At 31.3% G+C, this 20,698-nt stretch overlaps 1 protein-coding gene and 2 non-coding genes across 8 annotated transcripts in view; 1 reads left to right on the top strand and 2 right to left on the bottom strand.

Moving 5' to 3' along the window:
* Nucleotides 1–20,698, top strand: part of LOC100878472 (uncharacterized) — a 422,291-nt gene that overhangs the window by 242,803 nt on the left and 158,790 nt on the right. The gene's annotated exons all lie outside the window — the stretch shown is intronic.
* On the bottom strand, nt 7,639–7,710 carry TRNAE-UUC (transfer RNA glutamic acid (anticodon UUC)). The gene has a single exon. It is a non-coding gene; the product is annotated as a tRNA-Glu (tRNA).
* Nucleotides 14,349–14,420, bottom strand: TRNAE-CUC (transfer RNA glutamic acid (anticodon CUC)). The gene has a single exon. It is a non-coding gene; the product is annotated as a tRNA-Glu (tRNA).

Below are 20,698 nucleotides of genomic sequence, written 5' to 3'. Positions count from 1 at the left end.
TAATGAATTTAGCGGGGTTTTCGGGGACGACTGGTGAAAAGCAGCAGGCATGGCGAATTTCCATGCCTCGAAGCCCTACGTGCACGGGGAAACCTGTGGCCGTATTCGTTGAACACCATGAGTGTCTCGGCATGAAAAACACCATCGTAGCACCGGGGGTAACCAATCCGTCCGGGAGTGGTGGTGCTCACCAAAACACCGAGGGCCACTCCGCTCGGGAGAGGTGAGAACCCGGGCGAGGGCGAGCTTGCTTGCCCTGCGCTCCGGCTAGCTGTCTGCGGGATCGGTCGCACTCGAAGACGATAGATAATTAATTTTCTAAGAAATGTCCACGTGCGTGGTGCACGTGGCAATGGCACGTGGCAAAAGTGACACGTGGCACATGCTCTGAAATTCCGAGGAAAAGGCTAATTAATAAGTGTTTGATCCACCGCGAAATGCCGGCGAACCCAGGTGCGCACTTCGGCAGAAAAGAAAGGCACTCCTCGGCGACGTCTCCTGATGCGTAATTTTCGAGAAACGAGTACAAAGGCGCGGACCTCTCCGTTTGACGGCGGGTACCGGCAAGTGGCGGCGCGACATCGGTATCGGCGCGCGGCGTGGCGGCGCGGCGGCTCGGCCGCAAAGGGCGGGCGGCATCGCGAGGATCGGTCGTAGAGGGATGACCGCGAAGCCAAGGTCGACGGAGGGCACGTGGCAGATTTCGAAGAAATCGGGTGGTTGCTAGGAGACGTCGTAGGGGAGTGAAACGTATAAAATAAGCGAGGGCACCGGGCCCGCACTTCATTCCTTCATTCTCTTATATTTGTTGCTACGCGTTTCATTCTTTATATTTGTTGTTACGAGGCTTCACTTATAACTTGTCACTACGGGACATACTTGTTGTCATTACGGACTTTGCTTGTATTTTGCAAAGACTTTCATTGCGTGAGCAAGTATTTCGGCATTTGGTTGTAATATTGATGTCTATCACTCGCAGACTGAATCATAATACGTTGTTATAATAATTGAAATAAACTGTGCGTATTCACCGTCGAAAAATTGAGTTGTTCTGATACATAACTTGTTCTATTATATCCGTGCGAAATCAGAATTTTTATGAAGAGAAACAAACACGAAAGAGAATATCCGAATTATTTTATTTAACATTTGCGAATCAAAAATTTAAACGAGTGGCATCATATAAATAATCGATAATCTAACATACATAATTATCGACGTCTTATTACCGACATCAGTAAACGTTATCGACTTTTTATTAAATTTATTTTTGCCACTTTACTATGGAAATTCAACACGCCCCCTCAAAAATAAATTTGATATACTTAACAAAACTGGTATAACTAAATTAATCTCTTTATTAAATAAGACAGTCCTTCCTTGTTTTACCTGGGAAATACATATGGCCCAACATTTGTTGCAAAGAATCAGGAAAACCCAGGAAAACCTGATTAGACCATGTTAACTATCATTTATAACAAATTACAACTATTATCAACATTTAAATAGAATTTAAACAGAATTAAAACAGAATTAAAACAGAATTATATAAACATATGTATGGATTAAGAATTATAAAATTTATATTAAGTTCATTCCTTTTCTAAATTCCTGGAATTTATTTCCTGGCAACGGCTTCGTTAATATGTCGGCTAATTGTTCACCTGTGGGAATGAATTCAAGTTTTATCACATTCTTTTCAACTTGTTCTCTAGAAAAATGGTATTTTATGTCAATATGTTTTGATCGTTTATGACTGCTAGGATTACTTGCAATATTAATGCAACCCATGTTGTCTTCATATATTATTATTGGATCAGAAATACTTATATTAACATTGATTGCCAACGATTTTAACCAGAGTGCCTCTCTGACAGCTTCAAAAAGTGCCATATATTCGGCCTCAGTAGATGAAGCAGCTACTGATGTCTGTCTTTTAGCGTTCCAACATATTGTACATTTTTCGTACAACTTGAATACATATCCTGTTGTGCTCCTTCGATCTGTATTTTCACTACCTCCCCAATCTGAATCTACATAGCCATTTAATAAATTTTTATAATTATTTCTAACATATGTTAATTTAACTTCAGTTGATCCTTTTAGATATCTTAGAACTCTTTTAAGATTTTGCCACAATTCTTTATTATTTTTGTTTGTATACCGACTCAAAATATTTACAGCTATACTTAAATCAGGTCTTGTACAAATCATTATGTACATTAAACACCCAATTAAATTCCGACAAGGTGCATCATATTTTACATCTGAATTTAAAGCTATATAATCTAATACACTTGGAAGAGGTGTGCTAATAGGTTTACAATCTACCATATTAAATTTCTTAAGAACAGTCTTAATATACGCACTCTGATCCAACGTTATTTGTTCATTATTTCTTTCGATTTTTATACCAAGGAACAATTTAATTTCATTTAAATCTGTCATTAAAAATCTATTTTTCAAATAATTTTTGAAATTTGTCATTGTGTCAAATTCAGCAGTTATTATCACTAGATCGTCCACATATAATACAACATATATATTCTTTAATATATTCTTTCGATCTAACATATAAATACAACGATCTGCTGATGAATTTCGGAAACCTTTCTCTACAAGAGCTTTTTCAAACATCTCAAACCAGCACCTCGCTGCTTGTTTAAGACCATACAAAGCTTTATTCAATTTACATACTTGATTACTATTATCACATTTGACACCTTCTGGAATTCGCATATAAATTTCTTCTCTCAAAATACCATTTAAAAATTATTCTGATTTGCGAAGGCCATGAAAAATCTGAAACTTGATATCCTAGCTACAGGTGCAAATGTTTCGTTATAATCTTCTAAATATTTCTGGCTGAAACCACGAGCCACAAGTCGAGCTTTATATTTCACTGGATTTCCGAATTCATCATTCTTTATCGTAAATACCTATTTACAATCAAAAATGTTCTTATCTTTTGGCTTCGATACCAAATTCCATGTTTTATTAATAACTAATGAGTTAATTTCATCTGCAATCGCTTGTTCCCACTTGACTCTATCTTCTCTAGTTTTAATTTCATCAAATGAAGTAGGAATTTTAAAAACTACTGACTGAGCGCACAAAAGATAATCATTGTCAATGTCCAACTCATTATATGACATAGGAGGGAGTTGCTTAATCCTATCACTCCTTCTAGGTTCTATGTTATCTTTTAATTCATTTATTACATTTTTCTCCGGTCCCGATACTCCTGTTACATCTGTTTCTGTTACAGATTTACTATTTCCTTCATCTGACATTACTTTTGTTCTCGGCTCTACTATATCTGATTCAATGCTATCAGATTTCCTTTTCTTTAACACATCTGATTTTTGATTATCAGATTTATTAAATTCACACTGTACATCTACTGATTTTGGCATCTCTCGAGATGCATCAGTTTCACACAAATCACGTTTAAAATCACTTTTCTTTGTTATAGGCCGAGATTCTAAGTAATTAACTTCATCAACTACTACATCTCTTACTATTTCAAATCTCCCATTTTCTACATTCCACACTTTATAACCATTTGGTGTAAACCCTACCAAAATACACTTATAAGACTTCTCGTCAAATTTTGACTGTCTTACTTTACTATGCACATATACCGTAGAACCAAAAACTTTTAAATATTTCAATTTGGGCTTTTTATTATGCCACAATTCAAATGGGGTTTTATCAACAGTAAGAGCTTTCGATGGGGTTAAATTAATCAAATATGTAGCAGTTAAAACTGCTTCTCCCCAAAACTCTTTTTTTAAACTTGCACCACTTATCATTGCACGTGCTTTTTCCGTTATTGTTCTATTCATCCGTTCTGCAACACCATTCAATTGTGGAGTTCGCGGGACCGTTAAATGATAACTTATTCCTTTTTCTATACAATAATCTTTCATCTCGTTTGATAAATATTCTTTGCCATTATCACAATATATATTGACAATTTTCAAATTAAAACGAGTCTCACTTTTTGCAACATAATCTTTAAACATTGTAAATACGTCTGATTTATTTTCAAGTAAGTATGTTACACAATAATGCGTATATTCATCTATAAATGTAACAAAATACTTTTTATTATTAATGGAAATGGGAGTATAGTTTTTAAAATATGATATTGAAAAACTACTTAATATAAATATAACACAACTAACACCATTGAAACTTTGAACAAATTTATTTTATAAATATGAAACTGTAACTAGGAAGGAAGCTTTATGCAAGAACTCTTAATATGCGAATGCAATCTTGTAATCGATATGAGAACAGAGAAGAATTAATATTTTAGATATTATTTTATTTTAACATTTGAGGGTCTGGTTTAAACGAGCGGTATCGTATAGCTAGTAGATAAATATACAAACTTTATTACCGACATATTGACAAATTACCGACATACTTGTATATTTATTTTTGCTATTTTCAACAATTATTAATTGTAGAAGGAGTGATTGGACCACAAACATCTGTATGCACTATAAACAATGGTTGTGTAATATGATGTTTATCTTTTGCCTTTTCAAATGGCAATTTGGCTTGTTTCCCTTTTATACAAGCTTCACATAACCTATCATCTGGAAATACTTTTTCTAAAAACATCACATCCTCCACCATTTGTTTATTTTTCAATTCTAAAAATTTTATTTTTCCCATATGTCCTAATCGTCTATGCCACAATTCATAACTATTTGCTACTCTATTGGACATGTAGGAATTAAATAAATTTACCCTTTTTCTTATAATTTCAAAATCTATACATATTAAATTATTTAAGGGCTTATCGTACATTACCATATTACCATCTTTAGTTATTTCAACTCCCCTTTGATCAAAAATAATTCTCATTCCTTTTTGTTGTAATTTCCTTACAGATAATAAATTATATAGTACCTCTGGGCAGTATAATACATCCTCTAAAATACAGTTAATTCCCATATTGGTAGTTACAGATACATTTCCTTTCTTCAAAGCCATTATATGTTGTCCATTCTTGGCTATTAAGATCTTTATTTGTGGATTAAGCACATGTATGCTTGAAAATACCTTTTCATCATTCACAATATGATCTGATGCTCCCGAATCCAAGATAAATGATAATTTGTCTGTATACTTAACTTCATAATTTCCAGTCATGAAAGCAAAGCCGGATACATCATTAGTAGTTGTTGCCTGAGTTGTTTGAACTAGATGTAAATTACGATTTTTATCATTTTGTTTTGCTCTATACTGTAATTTCTTTTTACAATAATAGCACTCCTTTATTTTATGACCTTTCCTACCACATTGGTGGCATTTACCAGCAAATTTCTGCTTGTTTGATTTAAACATGGTTACTCTTCTTCTATTACCCCTATGATTACCTCTTCTGAACCGGGCACTCTCAAAATTGTTCGACCGGTAATTTTCAGCTTCAGCATGCAAAACTTTTGCGCTGGTATCTATCTTTTCACTCTTTATTCTGGTTTCATAATCAAACAGCCTCTTTTTAACAATGTCCAAGGTAATTTTGGCCTCGGTCATCATTGTCTCAATAACAGTTGATACAGTTTCATATGCTTCTGGTAAACTGGACAATAAAATTGAAATTATTTCATTTTTCCGTACTGCCACGCCCGCAGCTGACAATTCCGTTATTAAATCATCAAATATTTCAAAGTGATCTTTTAATGAAGTATCATTTTTCATTTTCAATCTTAATAATTTTTTTCGAATAGACAATTCAGTAGCCGTACTTTGACTTTCATATACACTATCTAAATTTAGTAAGTAAAATTAATTTTGCTGTACTTCCCTCTGTATCGTATTTTAAGTGTGTATCCGCCAAATATTGAACGATGGTGCATTTAGCAATTCGCTCTGCCTTCGACCATTCTTCGGTAAGCGGAAATGGTGGCTGCTCATCAACAACTTTCAAAACGTCCAGTTCGTATAACAGATTACGAATTCTATGTTTCCATGCGTTGTACTTAGAACCATTAAATTGTGGAATGTTCTTTTTATTTGATGCATCCATTATCAAAGTCTTTTAATATTCAAACGATTTAAAAATAAATACTAAACAATTAAACACAAAAGCAAACACAAAAACACTTAAAATTATACGTGAACTGGGCCCATAACCTAATGGAATATGGTTATGAGTATTAAACAAATAAAGAAATACTAAATAATTAAACAGAACATTTATAACTTTTTGAAACAAACTTTATATATTTAAATGAAGAAAACTAAGGAAGAACTACTTAAATAACTTGTTCTATTATATCCGTGCGAAATCAGAATTTTTATGAAGAGAAACAAACACGAAAGAGAATATCCGAATTATTTTATTTAACATTTGCGAATCAAAAATTTAAACGAGTGGCATCATATAAATAATCGATAATCTAACATACATAATTATCGACGTCTTATTACCGACATCAGTAAACGTTATCGACTTTTTATTAAATTTATTTTTGCCACTTTACTATGGAAATTCAACAAATGGAAAAACTATTTCTTACGAAGTATCAACTTTCTTTATATTTTTTAGTAATATGAAACTTTGTTTTACTTTTTCATATTGAAAAATTTCATAGAAATACTTATACAGATTGTCCCACATAACTTTTCATGCTTTTTTGAGTTGCAATAATCTGACAAAGAAATATTTTGAAGAAAATTTGGTCGTTTTTTTAAAGAAATTGTATTTCTTACAGAACAGTAACATAGCCTGTATCGAGATGAATTTAACAATATAGTATATCATGACCTTTGAAAAACTTTGAAGGTAAAGAAATGCAAATTTTAACGAAAAATGACAGTTTGAATGGGTGAAAATAAATTTTGATTATCATAAAAACTCAACATTGTTGACAGTCCGTAGGTTAATTCACAGATAACGTTCTAGTAGTACAACATTTATTGAGGGTTTTTAAATAAATATAATTTTGTATCTTAATAACAAACATAAGCTTTTATCACTCTTTCAAGCAGAATTAAATTTTTTGTTAAAATTTTCATTTTTTCGCTATCAAGGGCATCCAAAAGTCATGATATACGAAGTCGTTGTATTGGTCTCCATATACGAATCAGAAAAGATATGAAGTGCTATTAAAGGAAATGTACAAATATCTGTAGAATGTTATATACCGTACATTATTGATCAATTTTAAATCGTACGATATACGTATTACAAATATTTAAACGGAGTTTACAAATATTGTTGAAGTTACTAAATTCATCAAAATGTATGTACAATTTAACAGTGAGAACCTTCGTGATTCGTTGTATGTTCTCTTTGTACTTATGTTTGAGACTTTTCGGCAATTGATCGTTCATATTCAATTGTGATATGTTATTACTATTAATTTTATTCGTTTTTATTTGTAAATATAATTTATTAAATTGTTTTTGACTTTTTTGATTCACTTCTTTTTTCCAACTTATCCATTTTTCGGAAAAAATACAAATTTGAAATACAGCTTATACTTCCATGTATAAAACATTTTATTTTGTACAATATTTATGAATAGTATATATTTAAACATATTTTGATGTTTCTTAATCTTTAAATTTACATGAAGTATTATAATGTATTTTTCATAAAAAGAAAAAAATTTCCGGTACCGGGAATCGAACCCGAGCCTCCTGGGTGAAAGCCAGGTATCCTAGCCACTAGACCATACCGGATTGTTGTGGAAGCTTGATCTTTAATCAGGTATAATAGGTACACACAGTTTTTTTTTTCATTAAACTAATATTATTTTTAATTATTTATGTTTATTTATTCATTATAAAAACTACTGATAGTTTAAAATTAACATCTAAGAATTCCTAAATACTTTTTATTAAATTTTTAAAAATGTTTGTAAGTTATTAAATTAAAATACATAGTTGTTCCATAAAATATATACTTTTTTTAAATATGTATATCGAACTTAAAGTCAAAATCAAAACAGATCATATAGATATTGATGTGGGTCGCTTTTAATATTTCTAAGTTTGATACTTTCAGGAACGAATCTCTTTATATAATATGAGCAACTTTTCTGTCGATTAATAATAATAATAATTGAGATTTTGATAAGGTTTATGGAATATTTATGTATATTGTGTAATCGTATATATTTTATGAAATCAATTTTACATAAAAATGCATTTAACATTCAGTTGTTAAAGCAATTAAGACAACTAATTGTAAGTGCATATTGGTATCAGGGGAATATTGGAAGACAATTGTCTTCTTTCTCGTTACTTAATCGTTATACGAGTGTTAGTTTAAGATAATCTCTTTATCTATGATGGCTTAAAGCTCTGTACTATTTGCAGCATATACATATTTTGCATGAACAAACTGTGTAATTAGTTACGGCTAATAGTATGGACATGCAATTTAACATAAAAGTTGCTGTAATAAATAACTTTATTCTTTAAAAGATGATCAAAAATAAACAGTCGAATTGTATTTCATAAAATTCAATACGGCTATTATTTTGAATAATATTAATTAATTTTATCGATTAATATTACCTTTGCTCTCGTTACATTTTAATACATTCTTTGGTTAAAAAGAAAATCGATCACAGTTAAGGATATTAATATTTGTCTGCGTTTTATCCATCACCAAGCGTTCTGCGAGCTTATCGTAGGTACAATTATGCGCCAACATCGTCCCATTATCCGCGCCAAAATTAATAATGTTCCCATTTAAGGTGTCCGATACATCCGCTGCGACCCGCAGGCGATATAAAGCAAGCGTCTGTGAGTAATGTCACAATTTATAATACAACTTCGCGTGATGAATTATCAGTATTTGCTTGTATCTCGAACGATGTACGAGCAGTTACCGATACAAAACATTTAGCGAAACCAGAAAACCGACTTATTAATGCTTTTATTGTCGTAATGAAAATGGTTTTATTTGATATCGCATACTTTCATAAACGTCATCAGCATTCGCTAATTTAATTTCTCAATCTTTCAGCTATGACGCACTTTGACCAAAATAATAGTCCCAATTTCATGATATAAACATTGTAAGCTAGTTCTTAATTATTTTTATATTTTTATAATATACTTTTGTTCTTACATGATTAACTGTTTGCACTCAGAGGCATTTTTACTGTTGATAGATGACAAGTTGAAAAACCTTTCAGTTAAAAAATTTGACGAATTCTTTTTAAATTCTAAAGTATTATTACTTACCATTATTAATATATTGCCAATTTTTAAAAATATTTTAACACTCTTTTTATGCGGAACCTTTTAAGCAATTAATTTGCATGTAAATGAAAAGAGAAATAAATCTCCACATCTTATTGCACTTATGAGAAATGTGAATAGGGCGAAAGAAGGTATCTAACCAAATACAAGATGCAATCCTTGATAATTGCGTAAACTAAACTTCTGTACTACCATTAACAATAATTATACATTATGGAAAGGTAATTGCAATTACAATAAATTAAAGTGAATGCAAAATTGAAAGTTCAAATGCAGTCCCTAGGTATTGAATTAAGATCATATGTGTTGAACTATTAGTAAATTCATATAATTTAAAGTAATAATAAATAAATTGTATTATTAGCAAAACTGAATCTAACGATGAGAGACACTGTCTATTGTCTACATAAGAAACCCGTACGGGCACCAATAGGTCCGAGAACCTGACACTGTTTGTCGGCGAAGGTCATGGTAATAAGCATGGTGCAGCCATGTTTTCTCTTTTCTTTAAATGGACGCCCAGATTTTCTTTCCGGAGATATGAGTGTCGCTTCACTTCTTATAGAGTATTGAAAAAGTCAAAGCGTCCTTCCGAATCTAAATGAAGTTCATAGTTTAAAAGAGTATAAAAAAGTAGTATTATAAAAAGTATATTACATAAAAGTAGTATATATTTTTTCCCATAATATGCGAGAATTTTCTTTTTCTAAACATATCACTGGACTAGCCTAAGTTTTGTCTGTTAACTTTTTTCGCGTAATCAAACAGTATTCGATAAATATAGACGAAATTCTGATTCAAAAAATAGAAATCTGGTTCTCCAATCATTGTTCAGGAACATAATTTATATAAGTATAAAATATACGAATAGTATTGGTTAGACTTAAATAGTTTTAAAAATGCTTTACAAATCAATTCATATTTTTTTTTATTTTGAAGATTGTCGAAGCGAAATTTGGTTAAATTGCGTTGAAAGAAAATGGTAATTTAGTATTGAAGATGGTCGACACTGACACAAGTGACTATCGCAAAATTGTAATTGAGAATAGTGTGGTTTCCACTATGGTATCATTTATAAAGGAACATGTTATCGGTAGTGAAATTCACACGGACTGTTTCTAAAGTTGCACAGGACTTAATGCAAAAAGCTGTATAAGTAAGAGTATTCATCAGATTAAAGAGTTCGTAAGCAAGTATAATTTACTTTGAATTTAAGTTAAATTCCATTTAAACTTTAACGAAATGAAATTTAATAAATGCTAGCGATGCAAATTGTTTTACGTGTTGCAAAAGACTAGATGAAAGAAAGCAGATATTTTCACGACAATGAATTTGCATTTTGACTGTGTGAATATTTCTGACGACCATTTTGTTCTAGTTACCACATTAAAATCGTTTATACTGTAACTTTAGTCGTTATATGTAACTTTTGCATCAATGGACTCTTACATTTGAAATCATTAAATTTCGTCTATGTTTATTTAAATATTATCAAATTATATAAAAAAAATTAAAGAAACAATGATGCCCCAAGACGAAATTTAATACAATGAACGGCAGATGAACTTTGGCTTTCTAAGTTATGACAAAATAATGAAAATCTGTTCATATAAGGAATAAATTCTTAGCTCCTTTTGAAATATTTTAGTTTTACCAATGGAAAACGTTTACCAATGAAAAATTACCAATTTTTAGTCACTTTAACATTAAACCTAACAGTGTATAATGTACGCTTAATTTTAATTTGAAAACGAAGTAAAATAATAAATCAAAGATAAAAAGTTCAGCTGTGTACACACTAATTGTCTCGATAAAAACTGATACACGTTTTAAGAAAAGCTTCTTACCAAATTCTGTCACTTGAAATAAGAAACCTCAGTTACAATTTTGATTAGGTCCACTTTTAATTTCGCAGTAAATGAATATAAAAATCTGTGAGAATATTGCAAGTTATACAAAGTTAGCGAAAGACAATCCTCATAAAATATTTTATTGTATAATAAAAATTTTTGGGACGACAAGATTTAATTAATTAAAAATTAATGTCTACATATATTGAATACTATCAGATTATGCGAAAAGGTTAATAAATGGTGCTCCAAGACAAAGTTAAAACGAAGATTATTCTGAAAGAAATTCAAAATTTATTATTATTCGAACAAAATGCACATGTTCTACTTTAGCCATTTGCATTTATACAAACTTTAAATTTTATAACACTTAATATATTTAAAAAAAGAATAATATATAATAATTGGCGATAAAGTAGTAATTCATTCATCCCTTGCAATGAAAATCAAATTCTAGTAAAAAACTTCCAGTGCTGTCCTGAAACTTAATCATAACATGTAGTCATATTGTATTTTTAAGTTCTTATAAATTTGTGCACTTTATCTCTCCAGTAATTAATGGATGTAGATATTCTACAGGTACTAAGTAATTTTCAAACTTTCATCATTATGAAAACAGCGTTAACATGAACTTCTCCCACAATAAAGAAAGGATTATTCATGAACCGCAAAACAATTGAGGCTATTATTAACAATGAGGTTTTAGTAGTTCTTTTTACTGAAACTAGAGATGTAGAGTTCTAGAGATCTTGAACCGCAAAGATATAGAAATGTGAGAAATAAAGATTTAGGAATGCAACGAGATAGAAATAATAATTGTTTATTTTATTATAACAGTACAATCTAAGTACGTAAGAAATGTTCCAAAAATGTTCATAAGCCTTCTGAAACAATAATTTACACTTACTGTTGAGTGTTGACTATAATCGCTTAGGTATACTAAAATTATTACATATTGGAGAAAACATGGAAAGAAATCGAGTGAGGTAGGAATATGTATAAGGTTACTGTGATATAAAGATATAGGGATATAGTGATTTAAAAACTTAAGAGTAGCGGAACGACTATCGTATTGCGATATCTCGTATTGCGAAACGTTAATACGAATAGAAATAGAAATTTCAACACTGAATTTGACTTAAATAATACATATTGATACATTACAAATTATATTTATACATATAACATTAATTAATTATAACTTTACCAAAATTATTTCCTGACGTGCTTGGGTCATTATAAATTGAATTTAAAAACGTTAAATCTTCAAGTATTGTGCAATAATATTTTTGTGTAATATTAGAATTCAATTATAAAAACTTACTATTATATTTATGTAAAACTAAAACATTTTGCTAAAACATTTTGATTAGTTTAAATATTTAAAATAATCAGAAATGTCACTATCAATACATTTTTGATTAAATTGTTCATTACTGGGACTCGTTTGAGCACAAGAACATTTAATATAATGAAAAAGAAAGTGGATAGCTGCAACCCTCTATGGATCGATGGTATTAAATGTCAAGACAAATTCTATTCAGAACGACGTTAAATCGCATGATCACGTCGATTACGGTTTCCACCGTCGGATCAGGATGTTAAACGTCTTGCAACGGACATTAAATATTCAATAATCACTGGGCGTGGAGAAAACGTGACCGTCAAGGTACCGTTGAAACTGCAATCGTTACCCCTTGATGCATTCTACTCGAAGAAACGTCTACTTTCAAATTCTGCTTTCTTATCCCGACTCATGATATCGAAGCGTATTCTATTTTACGCTACGACGATTATGAATTGATGGGAATGACTAAGGTGTATTTCGGGCGAATGTATTTTCGTCTGTTCAGGGTGGCGAATGAATTGCTAATTTTATTTTGGGTCGTGTTACAGAACCTGACATTTTCGGGCTATGAGACTTTTATAGAGAATCGATGTATCTTTTAATGGACTGATGTAATATATTAAAAAGATATGATATTATGCATACTTATCTGTATGACGTTTGTTGTAAATGCAAAAGTTTTACAGTGAAAATGCAACAGAATATTCAGTAAAGATATAATATTTATTTTAATAATGATAACAATTTCTTACCTGACCCGTTTATAATAAAGGTGGTAGTATTTTTTAAGAAAATTTGATGTATTACATTTTTTATACAAGAAACTTAAAAATATTAGAAATTATATATAAAAGAAAAAGAATTTGCACCACTTTCATTATTATTGCTTGACATATTAACTCTTTGTTGCATGATTTACTTAAAATTAAAAAATTGCATTATGTTGCAATACTTTTCATTCATTTATGTTTGATAGATTATTTTTATAGCACAGAACTGGAAAGAGGATTTCGAAATATAAAAATTCTGAGATGATCACATAGTACAAACATAGCACTTTAAAGTATAATTTAAAGTTTGCAAAACTTTAAAAGTTTGTAAGAATAACTGCTGAAACCTTGTCATTAGTATTTTTAATATGAAACCAGTCATTATTTATAGTAAATAAATAGTTTCTGATACGCATTTATGTTTCAACATCATTTGAGATGCAATAACTCATTTAATAGTACCGAATTATACGATAAAGGCATTTATAATTGCATAAGTAATATTACTTATAAAATATCAGTAATGGGACAAATAAAGTTGTGGGAGAATAATCAAGGGCATCATAAATTAAGCAGATTCATTTTTTTGTTATTATGCTTTCTTAAAGGCCATTTTTTCTATTTAAATGATCAACACAATGTTATTTGAAAATTTGTGAATATCTGTTTTAATATGTACAGTTATTTTACAAGTTAATAAATCTGTGAATGATTTTGATTGATGTGTCAATATCGATTATTTTCAACTTTAGTTAAAAAAATTTTATTTTAAACGATTAACGTAAGTAATAAAAAGATTAGATTTTCGATGGGTATACATTACGCTGAACAATTTCTATTATAATTCCGAACATTTTGTGAAATTTCATTAACTAGCAAATTACTTTTCAGAATTATAAATATATATTACAAGATAATTTTTTATATTATTAAGAAATTTTATTTCCATATCTAACTTTCACCAAAATTATATTGTAGTGAAGGTTTTCACAAATATATGTATGACATATTAATATGTTATCAAGTTTTTAGTTTTTTGTAAAAATGTAAACAACCAATGTAAAATGTTATTTAATTACTATTGTCCATAGTTTGCGAAGTTTTTAAAATTATTTTGCATTTTTGTCCAAAAATAATTTCCGGTACCGGGAATCGAACCCGAGCCTCCTGGGTGAGAGCCAGGTATCCTAGCCACTAGACCATACCGGATTTCTTGATAAAGTTGTAAGTATTATGAAACACCAAGTTCAATGTATAATTTACAATTATTACGTATACATAGGAAACTATCGAGAATTATTTGTATCAACTATAGCATTCGAGTTGTCCACAATTTAGAAATCTTCAAATATTATTCATTGAATTGCAGTCCTTCAAGTGAAATCATTTATATAATGAACCTGTTTTTTGTGTGTATTGCAAAATGAAGTATTAGACACTACTCAATTTAAATAGATTATAATTATAATTACAAAGTCTTACAAAGTCTTTGATTATAATTACAAAGAATGAAAATGTATTTCTTACACGAAGCATGTTTCTCTGTACAAGACGGGAAGAAATACTGTCATTTGATGAAATAAATGGAATGTTGAACTTTGTTGCATTAATCTCTGACGCAACTTATTACAATATATTTTACAAGTCTTCGAAAAAATCGATTTTTTCAGAAATAAAATCCTGAATAACCTCATTTCCGCTTGTACAATCACTTATATGACACATAGTAAATAACTGTAAAAAATTGAATTCTTGACACCTTGTTTATATTATTTGTGTTGAATGTTTCTGCTTTTCTAGATTTATTTTAGAGAATTTATTGCTTATAATGTTTTATAATCGTAAGGCCCTTAAGGTCATCAATCATTCGAATAGGTGTGGCCGTTTTACCTGGGCTTTCAAACAGAAATAGATAATATAATGATTTGTATAATATTTTTTCGAATATTTTGAAGGCAGTCTTTGTATAACTTAATATGGTTTATTTTCTTATTTGATGCTTAACCAGTGCATTTGAAAATCTTCAAGAAAATTGAAAGTTATTCACAAAAAATTGAATACATCGAAGAAAGATATGAATGCTCTCAAAAGCGATAATGTATCAGTTTACTCTACTACCATTGCACATTGTGTGCCATGAAGAAGAATCGAGGGAAAAATGAAAAAAATTAATGGCGAATTGGTCAAAATCAATGATAAGCAACTCCAACTATTTCCTAGACATTCAGGAAATGATAGTTAACGATACTTCCTTTTCAATTGAGAAGTTGGTCAATTAAATAGTCATTTTCTGTTTAATGTTATCAAACCATATGTAGAAAAAATAGGTAAGTTTGTTAATTTCATATTCGACGTTTTGCTTTAGATATATTAGCCAGTGAAACTATAGCCCCCTAATGAAACTATAATCATAGTTTTCTAATTTATCCTACATTTAATGGAAACATTTGGCTTTGGGGAATAGAACTCGTATAACACTCTACACCTAACCGGAGTCTGCATCACCATCATGGAGAAACACTCAAGTTTCACGCGTTATTCGTATGTACACGATTCGCTCATATGGTTCTTCATTCTCACGCACGAGTTACTAGGCGTGTTTACAATCTCGGCAATCCGACCTTCCGTTCTAGGATCCTCTGAAATTGCCAGCAGGTATCCTGTTATACGATGCTACCACCGTTCGCATAGCACAACCCACGAACCTCGTACGACAAGAGCTATCTGCTAGATCCAGAGTTCTCGAGTCTTGAATGCCAAGGATTTGTCCTTGCATTTGGTCAGAGATCGCGAGAGACCAGAGCGATCATGGGATCGTAGCGGTTTCGAAGCATTCTGATGTTTACTCTAAATTCCAACTGGTAGTATTGCGGTTATTCCTGCGGAAATTTGATTATTCCTTGATGGTACTGTGTCGATCCTTTCAACTTGGCTCTGGAAAGAGCCGAAAGGTCCGTATAATTTTGAAGTCCCCCCCCCTGGTATCTAACTTGTATTGTCAGTTTTTCGTGTTTGAAATTGTACTCTTATATTTTCGATGATCTGAGCTTTTGATAGAAAATTACAATATTCCTAAAGGAATACTTTTGGTGGACAGTATTCCTTAAATATTAATTCGTAGTGCGTAAATAATAAATTCTGTGAAAAAATTGTGATATATTAACATGAATATTAAACTGTGTTATATAAAACCTGACTTCCAGGCATTTCGTAAATACACCAATCTTGTATGTTTTCGTTATGCTGATGTCACACGGGCTTCATAAGCAAACAAGTATTTCTTTCTCAGAGAAGTTTTAGAGAGAGAGAGAGAGAGGCATGATCGATGCTTTTCACATTGAAGGCAAAGGTTACGGTTATAGTACAAAACAAATAGTTCGTTCAAATAATGCTATTGCCGATTATGTTAGCAAAAGATGTAATCATGGTGAGAAGAGCGTTTTGGGTGTTCATCAAATGTGTCTCCTCGAGATAAATGTAAAATTCTACAATTAATTTCTAATTTGACAATATTATTGGTTCACCTGTTAGATGACTGCAAATTAAACGTTTTAAAAAATATAATTCACAAAACAATTGTAGCATTTCCGCATATTGTTGCAGCGAAAATCTTATCGGTATCGCGATTAAAAACAGAAATAAATCAGTGAGACTTTTATCCACTAAAGTAAATACGAATATCCGTTTACCAGATTTTAGGAAAATATTTATTTTATAAGAAATGAATGGTTTGTAGTTACAATTTGTTTTTGTAGTTTTTCGCAGTTTGTAACAATTTGCTTTGCCAATTTACATTCACTGAAGAGAAAAAGTTCAATTTTGATGGTCCAGATGGTTTCAATTTTTTATTGGTACGATATTCAAAAGATGTGAAACATTTTTTGGCGCACATTTCTTGGTTCACGAAAGAAGCACCGTGACATTTCTCACGAAATGAATAGTACTAATTATTTGTGTACATAAGAAAGTTATTTAAAGCTTTATTGGACAGAACATCACAACGAAAATTTAATTTTCATGTCGGATAATGAATCGGTTCATAAATCTGCACATTAAAACGGTTTGCCGAAAATAACATTCCGTTATTAGATTGGCCTACACGTTTCCCTGACGTTAATCTCATAGAAAATTTATGGGTAATATTCACACGAATAATTTTTTAATATAAAATAATATAAGATAATCGTACATATTTAAATGTAGATGAATTAAAACATGTAATAGCTGGCGCATTACATGGATTGTTGACGCATGGAATGATGTAGAAGAAAGTACAACAAAACATCTTGCCGCTAGTGTGCCAAATCGAATTTTTGATGTAACTCGTGATGGTAAGAATATGTATTTTTGTACATAAAACGTAATAAAACAGTTTTTCTTATACTATTGGTATATCTATGCATTGCTTGAAAATTAGTTTTTTGCAAATTAGCTGAGTATTTACTTTAATATGTTTAATTCTGTTTATATAATTTGTTATTTAGACACTATAAATGAGTATTTAAAGAATACTGGCCATAATTTTCAGTTAAAAATTTATATTAATAAAAACAAAGGAGGTTAGTATATTTGCATAGCGCATTGTATTAACTAAAAGATATTAAAAAATTTTATAGGTAGGAAAGATGCAAGTTAGATGATTCATGAATTATTTTTTGTTTCTTTTTTATATTGTTACGCCATCTTTGCATATTAGTCGGTATTGAAATCCAGGATAATAAAGCTAACTGAAATAATAGAAAGTTGTAACGAAATAGGGGTTTCACAAGAGTAATTTGTGACATTTACACATCATATATTATCGAAGAGAAACTCCAATAAAGATAAGAATTGCATGAGAAGTAAGTTTTGACATTTATAGGAATGCAAGATTGAATATCATAGAATTATTATTTATGTACAGTTGCTATTTTAATATTATTTATTTAGGTCATCTATACGGAGTAAAATGCCAAGATGACTACATATTGAACTTGTCATTTTCCAAGGATAATCCATTTGTTACACAATGTAATTTCGAATCATCAAAGTCATTACGTTGCTGTGAAATTATATTAACACGTTGAGCGCCACGTCAGCCATCGGTGGCTGACACTAGACTTTCCGTTTAGGCCGCGTCAGCCATCGGTGGCTGACACTAGACTTTCCGTTTAGGCTGCGTCACCCATTGGTGGCTGACAGCGTGTAACATGAGAACTATAAAATTTACACTATTTTACGGAATTACAGAAAATTTATTTAAAATTTACTTAATTTGGTTCTGCTCGGTGGAATGTTTTCTTTGTCACAACTTGTAAGATGGACTGCTAATTTTTTCCGAAATTCGGTGGCCTGAACGGGATTGTCTTAGAAATACGCGTGGCGCTCAACGTGTTAAAAAATCATACAAATGATTTTGGTCCTAAGGTGCTTTAACTGCATAGAAATCTTTCTTTAGAGTTAGAGGATTAAACGTAAAGCTAAAAGTGCTAAAAAGGTGAAATAAATCTTGCACTCACTATCAAACTAATGAAATATTCAATCATCAAGATTATATTTGTTAAATTAACATAATCAATTTATTCTACTATAATTACCATTATATCCAATAATATAATTAAGTAAAGACGATGAAAACATTTAATTTTGTTGGGACATCGTGTAAGATTGTTATAGTAAAATGTTATCTTTCTTTGTACAAAAAATGAAGAAGTCATACAGATTTTGGTCGGTATATATATATTGGGAGAAGCTTACTTAATCAAGAAAATATTTTTTTTTTTATATTGTGATCTTATCAGTTTGTTCACTCTTTTAAATAAGTAGTATCCTACTATTCATACTTTTTAATTAAATATTTTGAGCCGCTACCGACTATTGAATTCTGTTTTCCAAAAAGAAGTATCTAATTTTCTTTTTGACATACTGTAGTTTTGAAACGTTTTTATTTAACATTGGAATATTATTACAAAATAAATTTGTAAACCTAGATTTTTTAAGAAAAGCCATTTAAGAAACAAAAAATTTGTTTTTTAAATACGTTATTTTAAAAATCGTGTAAATAAGATCCTGTAAATCGGGGATAGATGCGTTAGACAAATACTTAACCCCTTAACCTACAATGACGGGCATAGCCCGCGTACGATGGTTGGGCCAGAAGTAAATATTACGGGCATAGCCCGTATAAAATGAACGAGTCAAACATAAACATTACGTTTCCGGCCCAAAATTCTCGAGCGTAAATCGTAGGTTAAGGGGTTAATATTTAAAGCAACGTCTGCCAAGGAGGTGTGGTACATTAATGGAAAGCTTATCTCCAAAGGAACTCATGCATCAGTGAGGATCTGAGGTGTTCGAATCCACCCGTATGATACATGTATATGATTAGAATTCAGGTTAGGCTTAGGTTTATGTGAAGCTTCAATAGACAAAATGTAAACGTAAGGGTTTGACTCTCACAGAACCCTACGCGGAGACCATACTAGTTTGAAGCTAATGACTGGGTCTTGCTTCGATCAAAGTTTAAATAGTCTTTATAAATTATACGTAAATATATTCGAATAGAATTAAATGGTGTAGTTATAACTACATACGAGGTCTGTCCCAAAAGTATGCGACCTTCTTCAATTTCTTCGCTCCTGGCAATTTTAGCGTCATTTGCCGGGTATGAGTATCAACTGCAAAGCTTTACAAACTCCCATGATATCGCAGTTTTCGTCGGGACGCCTTAGTTCACGTGCAACGTGCATTTGTTTGCGAAACTTTTTTTACGTTTGTCGCATTTTGCTATTGTGAAAAATGAGGGAAAGATCGGAGCAACGAATTTGCATCAAATTTTGCTTAAAACTCGAAAAGAGTTATGCGGAAACCGTCGATATTTAAGGACGAGTGTATGAGCAACACACAAATCAAAGAGTGGTATAAGCGGTTCAAAGATGGCCGCACATCTGTTGATAGTAACCCACGCTCTGAGCGGCTTTTCACGACAACAATACCTAATAATATCGAACGTGTGCGACTTGCGATCAACGAAAATCGTCGATTGACTGTGCGAGAACTAGAATGTGATCTTGGAATACCGAAAACTAGTTTTGGCCTCAGTTTTGGTCAAGCGGTGATTGGCTTCTTCATCACGATAACGCGCTAGCGCATGCATCGAATCTTGTGCAGCAATATTTGACTAAGCACAAAGTCATACAGCTCCGTCAGCCTCCGTACAGTCCTGATGTAGCTCCCTGCGATTTTTAGTTGTTTTCAAAATTGAAAATGCCACTCAAGGGACACCGATTCAACGATAAAGAAACGATCGAAACTAATACGACGAACGCTCTAAAGGCTATTCCGAAAAACGAGTTCCAGGACTGTTTCCATAAGTGGAAAGGTCGTTGCCAACGTATTCTACAATCAAATGGGGGACTACTTCGAAGGATGTCACCAGCCCGATGACGCAGGATAACACCAGTAGGGAAATATGAAGGAAGGTCGGATACTTTTGGGATAGACCTCGT

The sequence above is a fragment of the Megachile rotundata genome, chromosome 7, assembly GCF_050947335.1.
Source record: "Megachile rotundata isolate GNS110a chromosome 7, iyMegRotu1, whole genome shotgun sequence".
Classification (NCBI taxonomy): Eukaryota; Metazoa; Arthropoda; class Insecta; order Hymenoptera; family Megachilidae; genus Megachile; species Megachile rotundata.
This window is presented reverse-complemented; position numbering and strand designations above follow the sequence as displayed.